Consider the following 10835-nt stretch of genomic DNA (forward strand, 5'->3'; position numbering starts at 1 on the left):
TCCCAGTGCACAAGAACATTCATTTACCAGTTTCTGTGAGGCAGCAGTGATTTATGTATATTGAAATAGCAGGTACAAACACATACAGAAAAGAAAAAAATTGCTTTGAGAGCCCTTGACTTTTTTTTTTTTTTTAAATCAGGTAAATAAACAGTTCCATCAACTCCCTCAGATCAAGGTTCAAGTTCACAACAATACATTAAACAAGAAAGAACAAACACATTGGGCCAGTGGTCTAAATTCTGACACAAATCCTGATTAATACTTGCTTTCCTAAGGGTTAGGAAGAAAGGAGGAGGAGAAAGGTAATGCAAACCCAAAGGCAGGTGCCACTGCATGATAACAGACTGTGCTAGAAATCAGCTCGAGTGACGTAGAAAACAATCAGTGACCAACAAAAGTAGGTAAATCCTACAGAAAAAATGACGGAGAAATCAGTTACCGTGGAGCAAGGACAAGTGGAACCTTCTCCCACCAAGATGTTGCTCAATGACCGCTCACGCTCCCCCACTGAAAGAAAGGCAACCTAAGGCAGATGGCCTCACTTTTGCCCTCTTAAAGGCTGTTACTTAAACACAGCTGAGAGCTGTTAACATGTTCACACGTACTCAGGTCTCCAAAGAAGATGAAAAGCTGAATGAAGGATGTTTCCAAACAAATGTGCAACAGAGCTCTGCTGAGGGGCTGTAGCAGCATCAGACCTTGTGGTGGCAAAGATGCAGAAGATGGTTGCAAACTGGCATCCAAAACAAACATCAGGAAATGGAGGAAGGCCAGATTGGCTATAACTGCTCTCTCATGATTCAGCTGATTTAATTAGACAACCAGATCGCAAGATAAACCAGGAAAATGGAGACCCCAAAATCATGGGGGATGATTTAACAGCTTGAGCTTAACAGCTCCACTACTCTCCCAAACACATTGTCTAGACTGTTTATTTAAACATCATAGAAATTCATCCAACTTTTCTGAGCTTCACATAAATTAAAAAGTGTAGCTCTTCAAGGTAAATTATAAAAAGAAGGTTTTTAGCAACCACAGCTATAATAGCTCAATTGTTATTTTGAATCTTGAGTTAAATCATTGTACATTTTGCCATTATTTGAAGAAAGGTAAAAACCACAAATCATTCACCAAGCACAAAAAAAGAGCAGAAACACTAAAACCTCATCATCGGCATCTTTTATTCTTCTGCTTCTTAGGTGGTTTTTCATTTATACTTTGGTGAAATCAGCTAGAGAACATTTCCTGAAATCTCTCAAAGTTTTGGACAATTTCATCATCAATACCCACAAATGCACGTAATTCTCATAGCACCTGGCCAGTCGCTATGGCATTGTGTTACCACCAGCGTTTGTGTCCTATTAGATCACACAGTCTAATACAGAAAGAAAAGGAGGTGGGAGGAGTAAAATAAAGCAGGACACGAGGGAATTCTTCTGTTTTGTGTTTCTGTTGTGTTCCAGGCTGAATCTTTGGCCTGTTCATGTATATTTTAAAGCAGCAATTCTATTATTGGAACCAAGATTTCATTTTAAACCCACCTTGGGCAGTTGGATTATTAGGTTAGAGTGTATCAAAGAACACTATCTGCTTGCCACTGCTCAGAAAGGTCAATCTTACAGGGAAACAGTTCAAGATCCTTTCTGAAATACGTGATAAGGAGGGAAAGAAAAGAAAAGAAAAGAAAGGAAAAGAAAAGAAAAGAAAAGAAAAGAAAAGAAAAGAAAAGAAAAGAAAAGAAAAGAAAAGAAAAGAAAAGAAAAGAAAAGAAAAGAAAAGAAAAGAAAAGAAAAGAAAAGAAAAGAAAAGAAAAGAAAAGAACCAACAGAAAAAGGGACAAATGTTTAACAGCATGCCCTCATACATTTTTCCAAGGAAAGAAGCCAGGGAGATCAAGGCTACCACATTTTAGAAAGGTGACATTAGGGGGAAAAAAAGAATGAATTTCCCCTGGAAAAACAGATGACAGAAACACCGCATTGATGCATTATAAATAGAGCTTCATGATCATGTACTTCGTGTTTTAGCTGTTGTATGCAAAGACATGATGTATCATACCATGCTGATTTCTCATGCCATATTTTTCATATTCACGCAATGTATGGTGATTGGATATCTCTAGTATTAACTGCAAAAGAGAGAAGTGAAACCATCATAATAAACCCAACATTAAAAAAAAATTAGGAAAACTACATAAACATGATACAGTTTTAGAACACGGAAAGGTAAAATTTTGCTTTAGAAAACTAATGCAGGCACTAGGGGAAAATTATTTGGATCATACAGCTTGCTTCAATCCTCAGCCACATCCTGCCTTTGAAAATTCATCAGTCACCAGGATTTTACCATCTGAGTCAACATATTTGCAAGACATGGAGTCCGTTCCCCGCAACTTAGTTGAACATAGGTTACCGAATATTCCTGAGGCTCATCATCGATGTGGTGTACCTGCCAAGGCTGGCCAAGAATCTACCCCCATATTCCTTTAATTAACCCCCAAAACAGCGCTGGGTCTGCACCACCAAAAGGTAAATCAGATTCAGGGCCTGAACATATTCACTTTCTTCTCCTGCAAGTTGAATCTAAAAGGCAGGAGAGAGTGAGATGAGAGATGAAAGCCTGGAGAAGCTGTCTGAAAATTATCATCAATAAAATCTTTGTATCTAGAACAGGTCTCAAAAAGCTCCAAGTGAGCAAAAGGGACCTCTCTAGAGACTATAACAGTGACATTTTAAGGGAACCATGATGTTAAAATTTTCATCCATTTCGGTAAGATGATAGGTGTTCAAAGGAAAGGCTGAAGTTCAGAGTAGTTATACTCTCCACTGGAACTCCCCTGGTTAATCTCAGGCATCCAGTGCCTCAAGTAAGGCTGCCTTCTGCTGTCTCATAGCAAGTCAAAGATGAGAGAGTTTTGAACACACTTGTAGCTGCAAACGCACATTTTAACTCACTGCCCTCAGTAGCCTTCTCTTTCAAGCGTCAGTCATGAAAGATCCAAAGTAGGGACATGAAGTCCAGCAACAGTATTCCTTTCATGCTTTAAAGCACTTGGAAGATGTTTCTCTGCCACATTAAATAGAACAGAGCTGGGAACAAGTGTTTCCTAAATCAGGAGAGAGTAATCATGACAATTAAGATGTATTTGAGCTTCTGTGCTGGCTGCTCTTGCTGCTGGCAATCTGAACAACAAACACTCATTTCTGAAGGCAACTTACTTGGGGGAGCCAGTGTTTGGATCAAAGGACACATAGTTGTCTGTAATTTGGACTTCTAACATCTCCTTAATCATGCTTATAAAGAGCTCAGCAACATCTGAGAATGCCGTTACAATACACACATGCAAATCATCATAACACACCTGAAAATGATTTTAACTTAACAGGATATAAAAATTGGGTCCATTGATTTCTTACAAAGTTGGAAAGAAATCTGATCTTTAATTAGATTTTCAGTAATCTATTCAGTTGCTTACAAAATGTTCATCCGTATTATATGCTAGGAACAAAGGCCTAAAATGACAGTAAAAATCCAGCTTTTCCTAAATTGAAATAAAAAAAAGTGTATTTGGATGTTTCCATAACCACCCAGTTAAACACGACTGCATGACTGAACACGCTAGGTCTAAAATGTAGATTTTTTTCTTTTCCTTTTCAAAGACTGCGGGACAGGTCTGTTACTGCTAATGAAAGGCCAACTGATTTCAGCAGAAAGGTTAGGTTTCAATTAATTATCCCTGTTCAACATCTGAACCTTGCTCAGTTACAAGCCTTGATAGAAATAGATCAAATAATAAAATATTGCCTAAATTATTAATGATTTTCCCTCAGTGATGACTGTAGTACAAAATCTGAATAGTATCCAAAGCTTTCCTCACACTTTGCTACTTCTGATCAACTTCTCTTGTTCTTGCTGTTTTGTTTCTGAAGCAATCATGCCAAATGTTATTATGAATGAGGTTTTTAAAGATTAAGTTCCCACTTAAGCAAAAAGTTCAATCATCTTTACAGAAGACCTCCACAGACAGATGATCTCTTTAGAAATATTAGGCAGAAGCTTTAAAAGTCAAGGATCTTCCATTTTAAATAACGAGATTGTCCATGCTGCCATTAAGAAGCCTGAATGGAAAGCACACACCTGAAAATCTGCTCCCAGCTACAAGATCTGGGAGCCTGGGGAGGCTCAACCCGAACCAGAAATTCCCAGTAAAGTAAAACTTTTACCGACTTTATCATGGAGGGAGATTCCCTACAAGAGCAGAGTCCTGTGCATTTAGAGGGGAAAATGTGTAGGTGCCTCCCCGAAAAAATAACGTCATCTTCTTCAGCAGCAGCCACTCAGTTGTGATTGCTTCATTGCTCTTGTAGAAGGGATGCAAGCGGAGAACAGCTAAAAAATCTTACTCTTCTGAATACTTAGCCCACCCTCCCCTTTTTTTGAATCTTCACATCCATAATAGCCATCCTCAGATTCTACCTCTCATCGTTTCCAGGAAATTCTCATGACTCAAAGAAAAAAACCAAACCACTTTCGTGCAAATTCGTTTTGTGCCTCTGAGTTTATATTTAAGTAGTGCATATATATCTAAGGTAGTAAGTGGCAGAAAGTGCTCTAACAGGATGAACGTTTGTTTCACCGCATTAATAACGTCCACGTCCACATCCAAATACTTCAAATACAGGTCCATGAAGTGTTCCAGGTCCTCAGTGCCCACCCTCAGGGCACTTGTGCAAAGTAAGTTCTCGTCAGATTCTCAAAATTGAGAATTTTTTAAAGGTCTTTGAAGCAGAGCATTTATTTGGATAGATTGATCTGCTCTAAGCTGAGCTTTTCTGCAAGACCAGAAAACGAAGAAATGAAAGTGCATTTTTCCATTGCCACTTCTGACCTCAACAGAGGTAAATTTACACCACCAGGAGATTCAGACAATAAGCAAAGAAGATTTGAAGGAAGGAGCCTGTTTAAAGTTGCTCCTGATCAGTAAGCTACATATCATCAGTCCTTCGTTGACTTGCATTATATATTATGCTGTGTACAGGTTAGCCCTAATCTGTTAAAGTTGAGAGCATTTTACTTTAAAGTTATTCATAACTAGGGTTCTTTCAATCATTTACTTAGTCTAAAAGCTGTTTTTATGAGTACTTTAGGTGCTTGCTAGAAGGACTGACATGCAAACTTGCCTGTTAAAAACTAAACTCTAGACATGCTTTTAGTTGCTATTTTTACTGAAAATCACAACCTGTTTGAATGCCCCCTGGAATCAGCATCTGATTTAATTAACTACCTGGCAAAAATGGGGAGAAGCCATTTCAGGTGAACTCATCTGGCTGTCGTTTTCAGGCCCCCTTGCGCGGATGGTTATTAGAGACGGGAAGCAAACCTTCCCCTGCGCTGCCACGTGTTCTCAGCCAGCAGACGGCATCCAGCTTCCCAGCCCGTGCTGCAGGAGCGATGAGAACCAACCCCAGAGTCCCCAGCAGAGCAGCAAGCGGGAACGCAACATGTTATACAAGACTCAGCGTGCTTAGGCCGTTGAACCGGAGAGAAGGCTAAAAGTATGATGGTAACTGGCACGTCTGTTTCTCAACGTATAGAATTCCATGACAAAGGAAGGGAATCACCTGTTTCATCACATCCAGTGTGTCTAGGGGAAGGAGTTTAAATGGCAGCAAGAGAAAATTAGACTAGCTATTACAAAGCTAATTCCTAACTTTAAGACTAGTGAACGACTGGAATAGAGTGTCTAAAGCATCTGTGTGGAGGCACCCCTGACAGAGCGCGGGTCGGAGACAAACAACCAAGGCATCGTTGATCCTGCTTGGAAGAACGGGAAGGACTCCCTGTCCTCTCCCTTTCTCAGGAAGCCTCATGCAGCTTCATGAATAGTCCTAAGATGGACATCATAATTCGGTGCTGTTTATACTCTTGTGGATGCTCAGTGAATTTTAATTTAGTCAAATTTTTAGTAACAAAACCCCCTTATATACATTGTTACTGAGTTTGACATTTATCGCTTTCAAATTTGTGTTGTACAGTGATAGACAATTCGGTGACAATAGAGGCATTATATTGCTGCTTGCCATCTCACTGAATTTGACATGCCTAAGGATTAATTCTTGCATGGTAGGATGGATTGTGTGTGTGGGGGGTGTTTTTCTTTAAACCATATGTTTGGCTCATCATTAAAATTCCATCACTTGTATTGGGGAGAATTCTTGTTAAGATAATACACAATTTAATCATGACTTGGGGTAAGAAAAATAAAACTCAACCAAAGCCTTTTTTAAAAAAATTCCATTACTTTAGAGACAATTGGTTTGACAGATTGCATAGAGTTGCACTGAAAGGCCAGGATTGTCTCTGGACTTTAAAGAAAACACTGCTTGCCTGCGTACCTCCGACTGAAGCGGTGCGAAGCAGCAGTGTACCTCAGAAGGAGCATCAAAGTTGAAACCTGTACAGTGAAATAAGCTGTATTGTTTGTGCCCTGCAAACTGAAGAGCTTAATCCCAGTGCTGTGTTGTGTTTAAACAGACTGTAAACTGCCCCAACAATATTTCAAAAGTAAACCAGACTTTTTTCACTCATGATGCATATCATGATGCTCATTCCAGCTATCTTCTCTCAGCTGGTTTCACCAGCACGTACCCCAGCTGGACCAAACTCATCCCACTACTCACCTGAAACAAACCCAACACTGACATTTCCTTCTCCTTCCTGGCTGTGAGGGTTTTTTTTGTTTTGGTTTGGTTTTTTTGTTTTGTTTTGTTTTTTAAAAAAGCAATTTCTGTGCATTTGCCATCAATCTTCATTTCTAAGCTTCCTTAAATCAGATTCAGTTTGGCAGCGGTTGGGGAAGAATAGTTTGTCCATGGACAGCTTTGCATAGAATTCAATAAATCCTGGTTGGAACACACTTTCCATTTTAACTGAAACATCATTAAACGAGACTTTTACCCTTCAGATGAGAGAGCACTGATTAAGCAACAGCTAGGCTATGGATAGGTAAATGAGAACAAATATGAAAGAAATCCAAATCAGATTTTTTAAGAAATTTAGAGATTTCACTAAATTTGTGCAAATGTAATTTTTGTTTCTCCACATTTTAGGTAGGTGGGGGTTTTGTCTGTCATATTAGAATAGCAAAACCACAAAATAGGAGATAATTAAGACTAAAAACTTCTGCTAATGGAAAGCCCCTGGCAAGACACTGTCAGCCCTCCCAGTCTGGGTAGGCGACACAGAGGCCAAACCCACCAGATACCCAATTCTCTCCTACCAAAATGGATCACGGATGAATCCAGCTTTCACAATAAATCACTCTGAATTCTCACTAAAGTTGAAAATCAATTTACAGCCACAGAACGAACCCCAACAGCTCTGGCAAATGGTCAGTCCAAAGCTAATACGCTATTCAGACTGCGTTGAACACGCTGAGATATTTACCCTCAAAAAATACTAGATATTTTCTTAACTTTGGTTGGGTCACCAGACAAGTTAGCTATTCACGTCAACTGTACGTGACACAATATATATTTCATGCAACTGTGGCATGCCTTAGTGAGTTTTGCTTGTTATATTTGACAGATGGTTATTAAGGCAAATTTCTGAAAGGTATCGATTGGCAAAGAAAAATCCAGAAGTAGCTTACATATTTTAGGATACAACTGTCACAATAAATTCTAAACAAGCATCAGGGGAGAGAGTGATTGCACTGAATGATGGGGGGAGGGAGACCAACTGGGGTAGGGAAAAAAGTAGCTATAGCATCGCTGGTGCCTGCACCAACGCCAAACCGCGTGATTTTTCTACTAATTCCCTTGTGGCTTTGCTCAAAAGGCATGCTCATAGTTTAGAGGAGTAGGCATTTGACATTTTTTTCCTTGTAATAAGTAATTTGTGTAATAAAGCTGTGAGGAAATTGAACTTGTCAGCATGTTAAATGCATTTGTCTCCAGGAATATAATAAACTACATATGTGGAATTGATAGGATTGGAAGCTGAAATTCCCTGTGATTTAAAATCTAATTTGTCATTAATTTTTTTAATCCATTCAAATGCTCAAGTTCTACCAGTTAACTATGCATAATAATTTCATTTTAAATGTGAATGAAATAGAGGGCATAGCTAGGCATTGAAAACAAACATTACCCAAGGCAGACAGACGGATAGAAAAATTATTTATATCAGTGCATTCCAGCTTTCCGGTAACAATACCAAATGTTATATTGAACAGGACACAGTTGAAAACTGTCAAGATTTTGGCACAAAAAGTAGTATTTTTCATATGTGTGTGTGTATACACGCACACACCTGACATTTAAATATTGGTGGCCAGATTCCTGCTAGTTACACTTAGCACTTAAAATGTGTATTGTAGGACAAGTATTAATTTAAAATAGCTACACAGAGCAGCGTGAGGCTGGTCGTTCTGAGGTTTTGTTTCTTCTCTTCCCTCCATACCATCTATTCCTTACCTTGAGAATGCAGCTACGGGGAGGGGGAAATCAGATTTATGAGCTGTTAAACAAAGTAGATTTTTATTATGACCTTAACTGACAATGAGTAAATTACCCTGTGATTTACAAGCACAGATTATATTGTTTCTCAGAGTGTACTAAAAGGTGAAGAGGAGAACGCTGCGAGATATTACAAATCTGGCGGGTGTTCCACAGTCATTTAAGGGTTTATATAGAACCTCTTCCATTTTGGCACCATGTATCATGTGTTTAGTAGGATAAGACTTTCAATTTACTAAACCATCTTGCTTTTTTAATCTATTACTTTTACATACAACTTTGCAGTCTATTTACCTGCATATTTTATAGAAAATATGGAAGACTGTGGATTCTTTTCCTCAGTTTACAGTGTAGCTCAACTAAATTTATGAGACATACTAGTTTGAGTATCAAAAAGTATATTCCATGGAATCCAGCATTGCAATCTAATGTCAACTTTTTAAAGTAATAACACTTCCCAAAGGAAGGTCATACTCTGACAACATGATCTTAAAGCAACTGCAATTGTAGATTCAATGTTAAGAATAAATGATAGACATCTACATCAGATTTGAAACTGGAACACATAATACCTAAAGTCAGACCTTCCCCAATCTTACTAAAGAAATTTCTTCCCTAGAGCAGCTCATTTTTATAGACATATTTTAATGTTTTCTTTGAAGGCCAGTAGGTCTATAAAGACCCAAGCCAGCATAGGTCTATAAAGACCCAAGTTTAATTACTGACCTTGCCATAGGTATTTTTGTGACTGTGGCCAAGTCTCTTCGTTCTCTCCCACCTGCGAACTGATGTAATGGCCTCTGCAGCACTTCCTGTGGTCATCTCAGCATTTCTTCTTAACACGTGCCTCTTATGAAGTGACTTAGGACACAACCGATATTTAGATCTCCTCTGTTCTTATGGAACATCAAAATGCCCAGTTTTTAATATTTCATACTGCAAAACTCAAGTTACAAAACATCAAAGATAGCTCTGGGACGTGACTTGTGAGAACGTTTTACACAACTCCGTGACGCTGAGACTCTGTAGCCCAGTCACACAGGCGGGACAGTGACATTATTTAAGATTTCAGAAGTAACAAAACAGGAAAAGCTCTCCATACTTCTACGCCAAGTGCGGTCCCTACCCCACTCCTGGCATCTGGTTCCACCTCACCACTGCTTTGGTGTTTCTGTCCCCTCTGATTTTCTCCCTCAGCGCAGCCACATCGTTCCAAGTCGCAGAGCTCCGTTTTCCTCCTTTACTCACGGTCACTGCAAATAGATGTCATGCACAATATAAAGCTCAACGAGGACATTTATTTCTATGGCAGTAACATTTCCCTTCATAAATATCTTTCCAGCTTATTTATAACGTACTGTGTCGTCCTCTCTTCTCTTCTCCCTCTCCCTTGGGGAGCAATTTTCTTTAAAATCCACATTAGAAATTTCCAGCAAAATATATGTAGAATTGATATACAAAGGTGACTTTCCTTGCGTTGTTCCTCTACCACAGCAAATAAGAATCAAACTGAAACTCACATGCTTGTGTATAAAAATGCTTATTCAGCTACCCATAATGTAAAATTTCACATCTTTTTATATGATTCTTATTATCCAGGATATTATGTATTTGGACATACCATTAGATGTTGTTAGTATCTAATAAAAATCTTACATTTCTTTTCTACTCTGCCTATGCACAGCTCTAATTTAAGAGGAATCCTCCTTACAATTTCATACATTAATTATTTTTTCTACTTTTTTTTTTTCTTCCCCAAATTTACCAAGGCAGATGTGTATAAGTACGTGCATATAGAACTACCAGCACCAGTGAAAGCGCTTTCTCTTTTCCTAACCTCAACACTTGGTGCAAGTCTTGTAGGGTTAACTTCTCAAAATCGTGTAACTATTTAAAATTTGCAAACACAACTTTGTTTCAATTGAAACAGAGTCTTACAGGGAACCCACAGGCTTTGTGAAAGCTAGATTTATTACAAGTTATATTGCTGCAATCCAAACCCACTGAATATTTTCAGGTCTCTAGAGGATTATGATTCATATCACTCTCCAAATGATTCCTACTGCTTGAGATGATAGAAAAAAACTTTCAAACGTGTGTGTTAATTCATGAACTTTTGCTGTAGTTTTGTACATGACCAAACCTGCCACCACTGGAAAAATGAGAAGCACAAGAGCACGGTTTTTGTAACTGGACTTGAGAACGGTTGGTGGAAATCAACAGGAAACCCTAGGAAATTTAGCTGGTGACCAGCTTCTTCCAAGAGAGAAGTCACACAACCATTTCACCATCAAGGACATACATAAATGATCT

This window comes from Balearica regulorum, chromosome 16 (genome assembly GCF_011004875.1).
Source record: "Balearica regulorum gibbericeps isolate bBalReg1 chromosome 16, bBalReg1.pri, whole genome shotgun sequence".
In the NCBI taxonomy this organism is placed as follows: Eukaryota; Metazoa; Chordata; class Aves; order Gruiformes; family Gruidae; genus Balearica; species Balearica regulorum.